Source organism: Nipponia nippon, unplaced genomic scaffold (genome assembly GCF_047370975.1).
Source record: "Nipponia nippon isolate SJK-2023a ecotype South Korea unplaced genomic scaffold, ASM4737097v1 scaffold_7, whole genome shotgun sequence".
Lineage (NCBI taxonomy): Eukaryota > Metazoa > Chordata > Aves > Pelecaniformes > Threskiornithidae > Nipponia > Nipponia nippon.
This window is the reverse complement of record NW_028262391.1, coordinates 438,031-453,227: the sequence shown is the minus strand read 5'-3', so window position 1 is coordinate 453,227 and position 15,197 is coordinate 438,031.

The window sequence follows — 15,197 nt, the reverse complement described above, 5'->3', positions numbered from 1 at the left end:
AAAGATCTCCTCCTGGTAATATCCTTCAGATATTTGTACCAACTACCTGAAAATGTAGCTTGAGAAATGCTGATAATGCTGATTAGTCCAGCTTATTGTACAGGAAGATTTGTGCTTTACAAGTACTGATCACTCTTCTCGGGAATGGTTCAGCTTGCTTTTGATTACAGTTGCCAGCCACATTGAATTCTTCCCTGTAGCAGGTGCAGATGAGTATGAGAACTGAAACACAGAGCAGCAGTGTGCTTCTCAGGGAAATAGCAAGTGACTATATAATTTACTCAGTAGTGTATTTCTACTTATAATTATTGCTAATTAAAAAAAAAATCAGCACAAATTGCATGACAGCACTGTGTAAGATGGGTATAGAGATAAAACATGAATACAACCCCTATCTTGTAGGTTGACAAATGAAGTGTAAAATGCTATTGTTTGTTTACTGACTGCCTAAGCATGTGATGAACGATTATCTCTGCCTCAAGAGGTAGCCCAAGGTTTCCAGTGGTATCAGTCTTCCTGTTGGCGATTCATTTGTGCAAACAGTGGAAAGCTGAGCATGAAGGCAATTACCATGAAGGCAATTACCCGATTACTTCTCTGCCCCTGAAAAATGGTGTTGTTTCTCCATCCCCTTTCAAAACTCAGGGCTGCACTGCAGCGAGCCCGGGAGGGTGAGCCCCCCTCCAGCCTGAGCAGGACAGGACAGGCCCAGAGCCGCGGTCGCGCTCGTAAACCTCTCCGTGGAGAATCGCTGCCTCCTGGCAGCAATACTTTAGTGAACACACGGGCAGCGGGAGGAGAAGCCGGATTCACCGCAGTGCGTCCAGGGCTGCCGAGGGGCGGGAGCGACCCGTCGTCCTCCCAGGCGGCGGTTGCGTGTATCTCCACGTCAGGAGACTGTGGGACAGGGTTGTTTTTAGGGTGCGACATCCTTTTTCTGCTTCCTGCGCGGAGGCGCGAGGAAGCCGCAGGGGTGAGGCTTCACCCCAGCTCACAGCAGAGCTGCAACAGCAAGCTGCGCCTCTGAAAAACGTGAAGGCCCGGGCCTGCTCTAGGCTCTCCATGCTGGCCCAGCTACTGGCAAACTCGAGGGGGACGCTGGTCTGGGCAGCAACAGATAAATAAATAAGAAAGTCAAGTGTGAGCCTGATGGGTGTCCGAGTCCTTTCCCACCCCCGGCGCAAGAGGAGAGCGGAGCGGCAGCGGGGCGGGGAGGACCGAGTGCCCGGGGCAGCTCCTGCCACCTGAACCCAGCCGCGAAACCCCCGCGTCGCGCTCATCCCCGGGGGTTCAGCTCACAGCACCTTGGCCCGGCGCTCTGGGAAGAGCCCCTCTCTCTCCCTGTACCACGCAGCACCCTGAAGAGTATTTCACCTCTGAAATGCCGTGGCGCGAGGTCTCTGCAAAACCCCCTCGGCACCGTGCACCACACGGGAGCCAGGCCACGGCGGCCTGAAATCCCTGGTTTTGCCGGGACGTGCCAGGTAGCATCACTGTTTTCCCACACCAAGCAGTTACACTCAAGCATTGTTTTGCCTTCGCAGGTGCTTCTTTCTTTCTGATTTTGATCTGTAATATTTTGTTCATTCCGCTTCTGGCCCTCTGGTTCCCCACAAAGCACTGCCTGTCTGCAGACCAAGCTGGAGGAGGCAACTGAGCTCTGGAAAGCAAAGCAAGCTCCCAGTGAAAATTGTGGAAAGCTTAATCCGTTTAGTGGGTTAACACCGAGGTGAAGTGGTGACCAGACAGTAGTTTGTAAATATTTACTTACATAAGTAAGGTATCTGATAGTATTGGACTCTCTAAAGTACAAGGGACTCCTAAATCCAGGGGGTACCTTAAATCAGATTCAGGTTAAAGTCTTGCCTCCGTTTTTAACAAAGTGATTGGATACTGCAACAGCTTCGTAAGGGAGGGCTGGGCTCCCCCTCATTTGCAGTCATTAAGTAAAGAACTGGTTCTTTTTTTTCCGTTGAGGAATAAAAATATCTCGTTTCACCAAAAAGTAGGGCCTGCTTATGGGAGGTACTGAGTGAAACTGCCTGGCTGGTGGCAGGAAGAAGGTTAGACTAGAAGGTCTGACTGGCCTGTGAATCTACAGGATCATTAACTACTACAATAAATGCTTTAAAATTAATTTAGCAATTACCCAGCAGCTCTTGAAGAGAGACTTAAAAAGCGAACTGTGGAAAAGTAATGAAAACAACATTATGACAAGACACAAAGCCCTAGTCTCCCAACTCACCAGGCCACTGAGGGCCCCAACGGGAAGACTGGAATGGCTCATTTTCCTACCATCTGCGCAATGGATCGTCACTTCTTGATGTGTGAGAAGCACCTCAGAAGAGCACCTCTGCATGGCAGATCTGCCCACTGGAGCAAATATACCAAAGATTTGGAATTTTATTCTGTATGGTCTATGTCAAGTGTTGTTAATTTCAGTGAGAACCAGAGAAGTTAAATTTCACCTGCCATTTGAAGAAAATGGAAAGCCATAAGCAACAGGTGGCTAAAATAGAATATTTTGAAGCCAGGTTGTGGCATTTATAGGAACATCTATAGCCTTTCCTTTAATAGCAGCCTTGGAAGGATGGGCACTACTTGTCCCTCAGGAAACACACTGCTGGTGTAGCCAGCTCACAGCCCTGTGGACTAAATATGAACAAAAAATGCAAACAAATACAAATAATTATTTGACCATACTAGCTTTCTTCTGGAACTCGGTTTGGTGCTAAAATAATGTGCGCCCCATTAACTTTGGTCCTGAATGCTCCTGGTTTGCCTGGTCCTTGCTTGTGTAGCTGAGTGCCTGCAGGAGCATCACTGGAGCCCCAGGATGATGGAGAGATTCATTCCCATGGACCTGTTAGAACTGATCTCCCAGGAGACTGACTCTCCCTATCCACACATCATTTCCTTCCTTTTCACGCTCCAATTCAAACTCTGATGTTCAGCCTCTATTAAAACTGAAAAAAAAAAGATTAATTATTCTCCAGGAAATAGGGATCTCCTGTGGGATTTCATTTTTTTATATTACTCTTAACCTAGCAGCATCATTACATTGCCCCCAGAGTGGAAATGTATACAGTACAGGCTGCAGCCTTAGCTATCTGATCTTATATAGTACGGTCTACCCGTGTACCAATTTGTAACATGTCCAAAGCCTTGTGAAAGCATCCCCACGTGTAGAATTACATCTGTGTCATATTTATTTAATGATAGATTTGCTAATACAGCACCTGCGAAACAGAACTGCGGACTACGTTGAAATCAATCACCATATGCAAACTGCTTCTAGCAAATGGGATAGGATATCTGCCCAGTTTCTTTCTAGCCAGACACTTGAGTATAGTTGTAACTATGCATATCTGTGTGTGTTTAGTCATCTTTTTTAACACAGCTAATAACCTTGACTGTAAGATATTGGACACATATTAAATGTTTTTCGCTTTCTACCGTGTTTAATTAAAGGAAAACTGGTGCCCTCTCTGGACTTGGAACCAAACTGCTGGGAAGTCAGTGGCTGTCAGGAGTCAGGGCCAATACGTAATTTGGGAGAAAATTTAGTTTGCAGCTAGAGCTCTAGCTAAAGCTAGAGTTTCTTCTAAGTCTTTGTGTGCATGTCCTTGGAGATGGATTTAGAGGTCTGAGCTTGAAAAGGCCGTGTTGGGGTTACCACTTTCTGGTGATGCTTTCCTGGGACGCTTGTGGCTGCAATGCAGTACGGTGGGCCCTGAGCTGCTGTCAGACCGGGGTGCCGTCTGCTCGCTCTCCGCATCAGATATGCCTTTGGGCACGTGCCTGAGAGAGGGAAAATCCCTTTCCTCAGTGGTATGTTGACCTGAAACAGCCCCAGGGGAGGGAAACATGTCTGGGAACCCAAGGGCCTCATTCTCACCCCTTTTACATCCCTGTTGTAACCCCACTGGCTTACCTAGACTTCTTCCTGGATGACTACCGCACCTAAACACCTCTGAAATACATAAACAAACACTTGTCTCGATAAACTTCAACAGAGTTTCCTTGCTTTGGAAAACTGTCTTATTTAATTTGTGGTTTTAATTCTCACTTGGAAGCTGGAAGTACTTGAGCTATAAAAGGAGCTTTGTGCATTTGATGCAGCTGATTTGATTTCCACCATGAACAATATATTAATCATTATTTGCAGGAGTATGTCTTGAATATTTCTGATTGAAGTGTCCCCCAGAAAGATGTTCTAAAAGTTGAGGTAACCAAAAGAAATCTGGGGGATTTTAAGGCACTGGTATGAATTATAACATAAATAACGTTATATTAAATAAATATAACATTAATGATAATTAATTAATGGTTAATTATTAATTCAGTAAGTAAATTAATGATTCTGTATACTATCAAAGACTGACATGGGGTTAATACCGGCCATTACTGGAGGGAGAGCCAGAATCCTTCATGATTAATATTAATGCCTTTTCCTCATGGTTCTGGATGAAAAATAAAGTGGGTATAAAAACTGACAGTGTTTCTTTAGCTTTAGAGGTAACTTTCATATTGGTGTCACAGGCTCTCACTGTCATAAATCAAACAAGATGGTACATCAGTTCCATTCTGTATACGCTTCTTGCTTTTTGGTTAAAAGACCGTTTTTCAGACCTGCCGAGAACGAAAGCTTTAGCTACTCAAATATTGGAGAGCTTTTCTGTAACAGCAGATACCAACAGAAAAACCGTTGCTCAGCTGTATGCCATCATTGTCACTATAAAGGGCACTGGCAACTGCAAAATACCTGACGAACTGACAACTTGACAGGGACACGAGACGGTGAATTAATCCACCTTGGCAGAAGGCTGTTGGTGAATATTTAAGTAGGTTAATAGTCAACATTAGAACCCTGAAACCAAATACAGGTTGGCAGCAGAAGAGAACAGGTAAAACTGATATCTAAATTATACTGTTAATAGTGTGCTTCAATCTCAGAATGAAAATCAGATTCTCAAATCTGAAATAAAAGAGTTAATAATCTTTCCTTACAGATTCTTTTCTGAGCAACAGCCTTTTCTATCAAAAGAAGGATTTTTTCCGTTAATTTATGTGTGCCTTTACACAGGCAAATCCCCAATTCCTTATTCAGCTCAAAGATACATGTGCTCAAATAGGAAGATAGGTAAGTTCAAGAAAGAAAAATCTATTAAGAATAAATAAACCCTATCTGGATTGGTTTTGATAAATTTTGAACACGTCCATGAGTCCCTCAATTTCTGTGGTCTTTCTTGCAAAACATCATGAGAAATGCCTGCTGGTCTGGCCACGTATGACAGACAGACAAGAACAAATCTCTTTGGCGTGGCTTTCATGGCGGTTTTACAGCCAAGATTTGTATTCCTGAGGGTAGCATCAATCCAAGACCAGAGCTGGAAATGCACTAAAATGAGAAGAAGTGAAAAGGGAACGTAAGGAAGGTTACCAATCACGTAGACGATCTAACCTCAGCTGTTAACTGCTGTACTTTCTGGGTCACCTGCAGTACCTTTTTGGCAACGTGCAGAAGGGCTAACTCAGCTGGCACCGCATACATTTACCTTGCACAATATCATTAAAAATGTACAAGTTGGAGAATGCATTTTGTCCATATCGCTTTCAGGTACATTCAGGTGGCATTTCTCCAAAGGGCTAACACAGTCCAATGGGAATTGTTTTAGCCATCTGTGTGCTCTGTAATGAAGTCTCTGACTAACCCAGAATCCTGTTTATTTCAAGAAAGGCTCCAGGGTAGCCATGCAAGCCGGGTGCACTGGAAACTATCTGTTTTCTAAGGACAACTCAAATGCAGGTTCATAATAAGAGCTAGTGCTGGTCAAATCCATTTGCATTGGGAAAATGGAAGGACGGTTCTTGTGGGAATCTGGTCTGGGTCCAATACAAATCAGTGTTTTCATTCAGCATTCAGATTAGGGAGTACTGTGTTGTTATATTTGCAGATGATACCAGGCTGGGAGGCACTTTTAAGGAGAGGTTCCAAATTCAAATAATCTTGGTAAACTAGATAAATAGTCTGCATGGTGCTAAAAAAAACGATCAATTAAAAAAATAGGAATCATTTAAGAATAATAAATTGCATGAATATTAGATATAAAGTTACTGATTTGGCCTGCGGGAAAAAAAAGTTTAAAATGTCATAGCAGAGCATACATCGACCAGTAGTCAATGGTGTAACAGCTATGGGGGAAGAAAACCACCGTATTTTGTTATGCGTTATACAAATGTATGCAAGATAAGTGAAATGATTTTTCCACTCTGTGCAGCACAGATAAGGCCTCAGTTGAAGTACCGGCCCTGTTTGGTACTTGGCAATTTGGAAAGGAGGTGGCCAACGGGTAAAGTCCAGGTGAGAGCAACAAAAATAACCACAGATTTTATGAGCAAAACTTGAGTAAACTGGGAATTCGTCAGGTTAAGGAAGAAGGACTATGTTCAGATAGTACAAAGCTATTGCTCACTATTGTTCCTCGTATTTGGGCCAGGATAAGAAGCAAAAAATTTACCTGCTGGTGAAGAAGATCTAGGTTAGAGGTTCAGAAAAACTTAATGCTTTGGGGGCTGTTGAGCCTTTTAATTGATTTTTCGGAGCAGCTGGATGACCAGGATTGGCTGGTGCAGCAGGTCCTGCCTCGGCAGAGGGTGGGGCTGGAAGACTGCTGCCCATTTTATTTTCTAGAAGAGTTGCTTAACTCACAACTGATGTCCGTGATATTAAAGTATCTGAATATGTTTTTGTGGAATCAGCAAAACTGGGGATGAGCAAAACAAAAGGAAATACAGTTACTTAAAAAACATGAAACACTTGTTTTGCTTGCTATTGCTCGTCATCCAACAACCTCCGCTCGAGTACTGTGTGCTGGGCTGTTGCCTTACATTTTAGCATGGGATTGTAGTACCTGCCATGAAATCTGTAAATTATCAAGTGGCTAGTAAATCCATCGTTCAAGAAGCTTTACTGTTAACCATAATCTCATATTAGATTTGAAGTCTTCATATAATTAATACAAGCAATCCTGTCACCATCACTATCGTTGTAATGCTGTAGTCCTGGTTGTGACAGCAGCATGACTTGTGCGGAAGTGCAACGGCAGTAATTGAACCAATAGATACAACTGGAAAAGACGACAGACGCCTGAGCTCTTATTTCCATTGAGAGGCACTAAGTTTTTGACTGCACGTGTTGTTTTAGCCTCTGACCACATAATGTTATATATCACGTCACCAAAGGTTAATTATGCAAGGCAAAACTTAGTTAATCTGTGTGGATTCCACAGAAAGAATTACTATAAGTTTCAATTTGTAAATACATTTACAGTAATTGTGTTGGGTTTCTTCCACATATATTTTAGCCAACAGATTCATGGGCAGGCATGGTAGTTAAAAAAAAAAAAAAATGGAGAATATTTGCAGGACTCACTCACCAATTTATAAATGTGAATATTAGCTGCTTAAGAACGCGTTCTGTTTTAGCAAGCAAGAAATAGAAGGAATAACATGTCAAATGTGAAACAGCTCATTCTTTCAGTACTTCCAAAGAATAATTTCGGTAACATTTACAGAGCAGAGATAAGCCTCCGGTGGCCTAGCACTGTTCCCACTCAAGTCAATGAAAAGCCTGCCATTTATTTCAGCTGGACAAACTCACAGCTATTTTAGTAATTAGGTTCATGTAATTCATTAATTACATAAAATTATAAGCAATTTGTAGACAAATACAAAGAAATTAAATTAACTGGATAAATTACATGCTGTGAACCACTCCGCTGTAATACTTATCTTTTGCTATTGTGCACCCTTAGAAATATTCCAAATAAAAGATACAGTTCAATAAAAGGGACTTTTTTGTAAAAATTAAGAAGAATAATTGTCATAAGATTATTTAATTGCTACATGGATTATTTTATACAGTTTATGGCGAATCTTACGAAGCTGGTAAATTCCAAAACATCTCCTAGAAATATATGACAAAACACAATCCCTACTGCTCCCTCCCTTGTTTGTCTGAGTCCAGCCTTGAAATCCGTACAGCATCCTGTCCCTCCTGGCCATTTTTCACTGAGCCCGTGAAATAACTTCTTATTATACCAGTGGCACAACTCCCAGGGTAAAATCAGAAACAGGGTCAGGTTGCCCACAGAGAATTTAGTGCTCCAAAGCTAGAACTGATTTATAACCAACAACTAGTTTGTTTATAGCGATCTTTGATATCCTCTGGCCACTCTGAATTACACATTGTTGACGTACCCTCAGCCAACCTTTACTGATATTAACGGGACATTGAAAACAACAGATATTCAACTAAGGACAGAGGAAAAAATGTTTAAAGACCTCTAGATTTGTTCCAATAGGTGCCTCAACAGGGTGAGGCTTAACATCCTATAGGGCTGGGCAGCAGTACAGCGACAGCATCGCTAAAGTACCTTTCTGTGATCAAGCATACAGCACAAGAAGGAAGCCGGCAGAAGGCTAAAAACCAGACCTCTCATTCCATTAGCGTCATTTTCAACTAAAACTGTATGCTTTTGGAAAGAGACAGGAGATTGGGAAACAAAAATAAAAATATGCAGGGAAATCACAAAATATGGGAGATTTATAGATTTACAGCAGGCCTAGATGGAGAAGGTGAGACAGCAGAAAAGGGATTAGGATTAGGATTGCTTATGCGTTTATATAACGTTTGTTCTAAATTTGATTACAGTACTCAGTAAAATGAGAACTCAGTATTCATCATGCACAGCAAAAAAATTCATATCAGCGTCATCATTTACATTTGCAAAAATAATTAGGAATCATTTGTAAAATGCTTTAGTTATGTTAATCGGCCAATGTTTTGCTATACTTTGGAGACATAAAGCATTGTAGGAACTTCAGTCAGAGCAGCCATATGTTTCTTTGTCTCATACGGCTGCAGGAACATCATCTGTCATGTTCACAGCTATTTTTTTTTTTGTCCCTGCATGGTAGATTATTGCAGCCTACTTCTAGAATACGAGGCCACAAATGGATTTTTAAAATAAAATAAATAAATACATATATATACACGCACACTCAAATTTTGAGTACCCAGTTTCAGATTTATAAAGCTTGAGAAGAAGAAGTGCTAAACACTTCCTGTGATTTTATTCATTACTGGAGTTAGTTCTGAAGTTTGACTCTGAAATTACAGATTTTTGAAGGTCTGAGCCTACGTGACTTTTCTTGAAGCTTAGCCAGAAGTGGAATGTGGCGGTGTCGTGGTATCAGTAGTACCATGATCTGTCATTAGACTATACATATACTCTTTCTGTATGATATACAACTTCGGCTAAAAATCACCTTTTACTTACGGTACTCCATCCTAAAGGCCAGTAAAGTCTCATTCCCCAAGAGTAGTCTATATAACCCCACTTTACTATGTTTACCCCAAAATAAAGAGGGGGAAAAAACCCCAACCCAACCCCTTTTTGTGATTGCTATTCAAAACCACCAGCGTACATCGGTGATAACCGAAACTAAACTACACCATGCTGCGTCCGGGGGTGAGGAGAGCATGCCTGACGTGCACACAGCAGCACAGGGCGCAGCCCAGGACGGGGGCTCCTGGGGGGGCAGGGAGCAGTGGGGGATCCCCAGACTGACAGGCCAGGATCTATCCCACCACCCTAGCGAGGGAGCAGAGCCAGCCTGGAGATGGTGGCCATGTTCAGTCAAGAGACCAGATCATCAGTTTATGGTGATGGAGCCTAAATGAGACCAGGTCCAGATCAACAGGTCCACGGCCAGGCAGGGCTGGAGACTGGCACCCCATGGTGTCGTTGGGGCAGGATGGGCAGCCCCAGGCTGCTGAAATGGAGCCCCCAGCCCCACGGACAGGATGGGGAGAGGGTCTGCTGAGGTCCACAAAGGTCCATTAGCACCCTCAGGGCCCTGGCAGGGTGAGGGAGGTGAGCAGCTGTTTGGAGACAGCATGGCATTGCTGGTGGACACACCTACGCTTCTTGGGAGATCCGCCTGGAGCTACGGAGTGTGTTATTAGCACACGTGTTGGCACTTGGTTTAGGTAGGAAGGATGGTGGTGCTTAAGAGACTGAAGATACTCATTCTGAGATGCAGATAGGTCCCATAGCAAATATCAGCTGGAGATGTGATTAATTTACAATTTCTGAAGTGCCAAAAACTTTACTGTAAACGCTGTATTGGAAGGAAGAAGTGGTTTTGCCAGCTTATTCTGTTTGGCAAATGCTTTTGCTAAACCCTTTTGCTGTATAAAATGCACCTCTCTCAGAAAAAATTGCTTTTACAGCTGTACTAATGAACAGCCTCAAGAGTGTTGAGTAAGTGCAAGCTAGTGATTTTGTCTCGGTCTGTGAGACCTTTCCATACCCGCTGATATAGCGGAAACCTGTGTTCATGGCCAACATTGGCAAAGCGCTTTTATTTTGTCCTTTACAGACCAAGGTGGCTGTATCAGTTTTAGATGAGGCACTGAAATTTTCTGTGCCCCTCCAAGCTGTCTCTGCCTCGTTTGCTGAGGCATTTGCGTAACCCAGACACACTGGAGCCCTGTGCTTTGTCATGGACGCACCCGAGTGAGGAGTAACCATTACTGTTTAAGACACCTGTACAAAGCAGGTACAGCGTTAGAGTCACCCTCCACCGGTTAAATCTCTCACACTCTTGAGAAAGGGACAAACTCGCTGGCACTGTCACTGACCATTGATGCACATGCTTAAATAGTGGGGAGCTGATGGAGAGCGATGAATTAAGGCACTCCTAAATTGTTTTGCCTTATCCTTGGAGAAGCTGAGAGAAGGGAAGAGCCTTGAAGAGGAGCCTGCGTGATCACAGCTCATTGCTGCTGGAAGTGGTAAGATCCATAGGCACCCAAGTCAGGTCTTCAGCGTTCAAGCTGGCTACAACCCAGCCAACAGCACAGCAAGGAACACCTTGAGGAATATCTGCTTCATAACTTGAGTGTGGTATAGGGACATCTAAGCTAGCTTTATATCCACTAGCTCAAATACTAGAAAAGCTGAGCCCTGGAAACATAAAAAATATATATCATATAGGTGTACCCTTAATTATGACAAGCTTACTTCATACCTAAATCCCACTGAGATTTAGTAACAAAGCTTTTTCCTGCTTATGTGACTTGTAAAGTCTGAAGCAGAAGGTACTCTCAGAAAACCTATCCAATTCAGTAGTTTGTCCTCCAAGACATGGGAAACGGAGGTCCTGCGTGAGGGTGTTTGAAATCCTACCTCCCGCTACCTGCAGAACGTCCTGCATAGTAGACGTTACCCTATTTTGAAATAAGCTATGAAGCCAAGAGAGAGCGTGTACAGCCACGAACAGGATTCCTATGTTCCTTTCCCACAAAGATCTCAAACAACTTTCCACAGTAACATCCCTAGGTGTGTAAGTGTTTGTATTGCAGTTGTCACGGCAGTGTCCTAGGAGGCTAGTGTCAAGAGACCTAGATACCAGTCTCTGTGTTTATTCTCCAGAATTCAAGCTTTCATTAGCCACTCAGTGGTCTTACCTGAGATGCTACAAAGCAGAAAAAAGCTTCCCCTAGAATATATTATGAGATGAGTGTTTATTAAGGAATCCCAACATTGAGATGCATCCTTTTCTGCCTGGCAATTTTTTACAAGGCCTAACCATGAGGTTATAAGTATGTCCAATAATCACCTGAACATCTAAATCAGAAAAGTAAATTGTTACAACAGGGTGAGTATAAGAATTAAATAGTTGGAAAAGTGTATTTTTATAAATCATTAAATAGAGTCTGGAGAAAAAAATCACATTTTATAAGGATATCCATGTTTATAATACGAAATAGCAAAATGATGTCACTGTCCAGGATATAATAGCAATTAACTGACTAATCTTAACACATTTCCTCACAACACCCTCTTTTACAAGATGGTGAGTCCTCCAGTTTCCATCAGGACAGGGCCATTGGAGATGTTCCAACCCTTATGAGCCATGGGTTCAAAAATTTAGCTCTTCCTTTAAAAAAAAAAAAAAAAAGAAAGAAAAAAAAGGGCAAGAACAACCATAGTTTTATTCTTCATCCTGGTCATACTCAGCTTCATGAAGATAAGGGATGGCTTGTAAACATTTCCTGCTTCCTCTAATCTTGGACTGCTTCCCTAGGGAAAAAAAAGGCAGTTCTAGAGAAAGCCACAAGCCAAACATTACGGCTTACAGGCCACACGTGATTAAAAAGTTAACAGTGAGGCTGCAAGGGAGGATGAACTGTAACATTTTCCACAGCTTGCTGTTACCCTGGGGCCTTGCAAACTGGGTAGCACTGACCCTCAACTCTCTGACTTGCGCTCAGCAGGCCAGGCTGTTTCACACAGCCAGAGAGCCTGGGCCCGCAGAGCATCTTTTCGCGGAGTGCGGTGCAGTGCAAAGTCCTCCGTGGGCACGCAGGGGACCTGACAGGTTTGACCTTCTGCATGCCGCACGGAGCCCCTAACCTGGCGCTCCGGGATCCGGCCCCGGTGAGCTCAATGCGGTGGGTAGAAGTTGAAGCTCTACACTGTAAACAAAGCTTTCAAGTGAAAAGAAAAAAAAACAATAACAGAGAGGTGAGGTTTTATGTCAGGATCCAGGTTTTAGCAATTGAGAGAATGGGTAAGTAGAAGAAATAACAAAATAACACACTGTTGTGTAGACCCAGGAAGCATCTTGGAAATGTCACCTTGTACATCCTGTAATTTAATCTGATCTTATTTCTTGCAGGGCACAAAAAGGGAATAACAATCCAGACACAAGGTTTTCCTTTAAAAAGCTCAGTTCGTTTTCTAACTCTTTTACTTTTTCCCTGAAGACTGGTTGCTCTAGGCAAGAATCCACATGTGTGTTTAGATGAAGGGCCTGAAAAGTCAGCCACTGATTATCTATATATAATTGGTGCTTCAGCCAGTAATTGAATGCCGTGGAATAAAGGTTCCCTGAAGAAACCCCGTGTCTCTCAGGCAGCTCTTTCTCTCTATGGATTAGAAACAAACCGGGCATTTTTATAGCTAGTGTACTTTTTTAATTAGCACCGTAGTTACTTAAGTAAATAATGCATAGATTAAAATACTCATTTAAAGAAACAACAAAATACTTCATTAAAAACAAAATAATGAGTGAGAGGAATTCTCCGCCAGGAAAACGGTGAACTGTAAGGAGCTATTAGTAGTCCTTTGCTACGCAAACCTACATCCCTGCTCCACTCCTCGTAGGCTTTGCTGTTTTTCTGTTTGGCCCCAAAGGACACGGGTGCTCACTGCCAGCAACACCAGGCCTGGGCCGCCTCCCTGCAGAGTGCACCGGCCCCCTTTGCCGTCGTATGCCTCGCTTGCACTGCAGCAGCAACCTGGGTCGTGGCTGCTGCGCCCGGGGATGTGGCAGGGAAAGGGTTCAGCTACTAAGCTGAAAAGTTTTCAAAGGCAGGAATGCTGGAGGCAGCTCACCCTCTGGCATCAGTGCCGTACTTCCACCTCATCTCATCTCGCCATACCCGAGATGTGGCCATACAGCCATGCAGCGTGCCGACTCTTCACCGGCTTCTGCTGAAGAACGGCCCCGAAACGCCATCAACAATAATGGAAATGCAGGAATGGCTTGCACAAGAGCAAGCCTGGGGAGTAACATCAGCAGCCCCACTGTCAATTTGATGCTTGCATGTTCAGGCAATGATTCTGTGGTTACCAGTGTTTAATTTTATAAACCTAAGAGTAGTTCCGTTGATTAGATAAGACTTACTCATCCACGTATAATTAAAAGCTTGCTGGACCTAACACTGAAGTGTGTGCTTTTACGTTTGTGTACACATTTTTGTATCAGATGCGTCCTCATCTTCTAAACAAACATCTGAAATCACTGCCCTCATAGATACTTAACTGCAAAGCTTGGAGTCTCATCAAGAAAGCCTAGGCGATGGGTTAAACCTAACCTTCACATCAGAAGGTGACTTGTTTCTTCAGCAGTTGCTTTTTTTTCTGTATAAGCCAGCTGTGCGAATTCAGGTGAGGCTTTGGAGCAATATTTTAAATTGGGACCTCTGATATGGGGATCTTAATTTTTAATACAGTTGACCTTTGATTTCAGAAGTTCTGCAGTATTATTGACTAATCAATATCTGGCTTGGCTGCTCTGCTTCAATTTTTCTCTTTTGAAAACTATTTACTTCTCAAGGGTGAGATGAAACTTCATGAATGTCTAGTGTGGGCTTTTGAACAATTTAAAAGGTGCAAAGTTTTACTAGCCAGAATGCTAGGCAAGGATATTATTCTGGTGGAATTTTGCTGTATATTGGAAAAGGAATGCGGTCAGAGCCTTCTGCTGCACACAGCAAAATAACTTCATCCTATCAATATACTTTCAGCCAGAAAAATATAAACTGCAGGGTTCAAATCACTTGTAAATTGCTTCCAAGTTGTGTCTGGTGAAATAGTATCATTACAGCAACGTGGAAGAGGAAGCGCAAAGTAGCTTTATGTAACATAACTGCAAGCCGTGGACGTAGAGGCTTGCAGAAGGCGCAGCTCATACTGGAATTTGGCAGGGACACAGCGACAAATATACTCGGACTTCAGAGAAACGGCACGCGATTTCTCGCATGTAGCGGACAGGACCCTGTTCTACATCTGATGATAAAGGAGGAGCACAAGAATATTGAGCGTATCAGTTAAGCTTCTGGCTTAAGGCCGCTCTCCAGGCAACGTGCCATCGCTATGAAATCACTCTGTTATTTTAGACTTCACATTAGATGAATAGGGTAGCGCAAGCTGTTTGAAACTCAGCTTTGATGTATTTAAATGTTTTGAAATAATGCCTACCATTTAATACAGAGTTTCGCTAACATTAGCTTTCCTAAGTGCCTGATGAAGTCTTACTCCCCACTGTTTTAAGGTTATTTTTCTAATTAAACATAGGTGCTTAAACCACCAGCATTCACCACAAGATTCAGTTGTTCAGACATTGTATCGTCTATCTTAAATCCTGAATTATGTTCTAAATTTCTCACTGAACGCTAAAAACTGCATTAGCTCTATGGCAGATACGATTATGATTTGTTGCTATATATCACAATTACGTGGAAACAAATGGGAACGGCAGGAATAGCACTGATCTTCACACGCAGAAAGACTTCTCTTCAAGTCAGTGTCAAAGTTGCCATTGACTTCACTGACAAC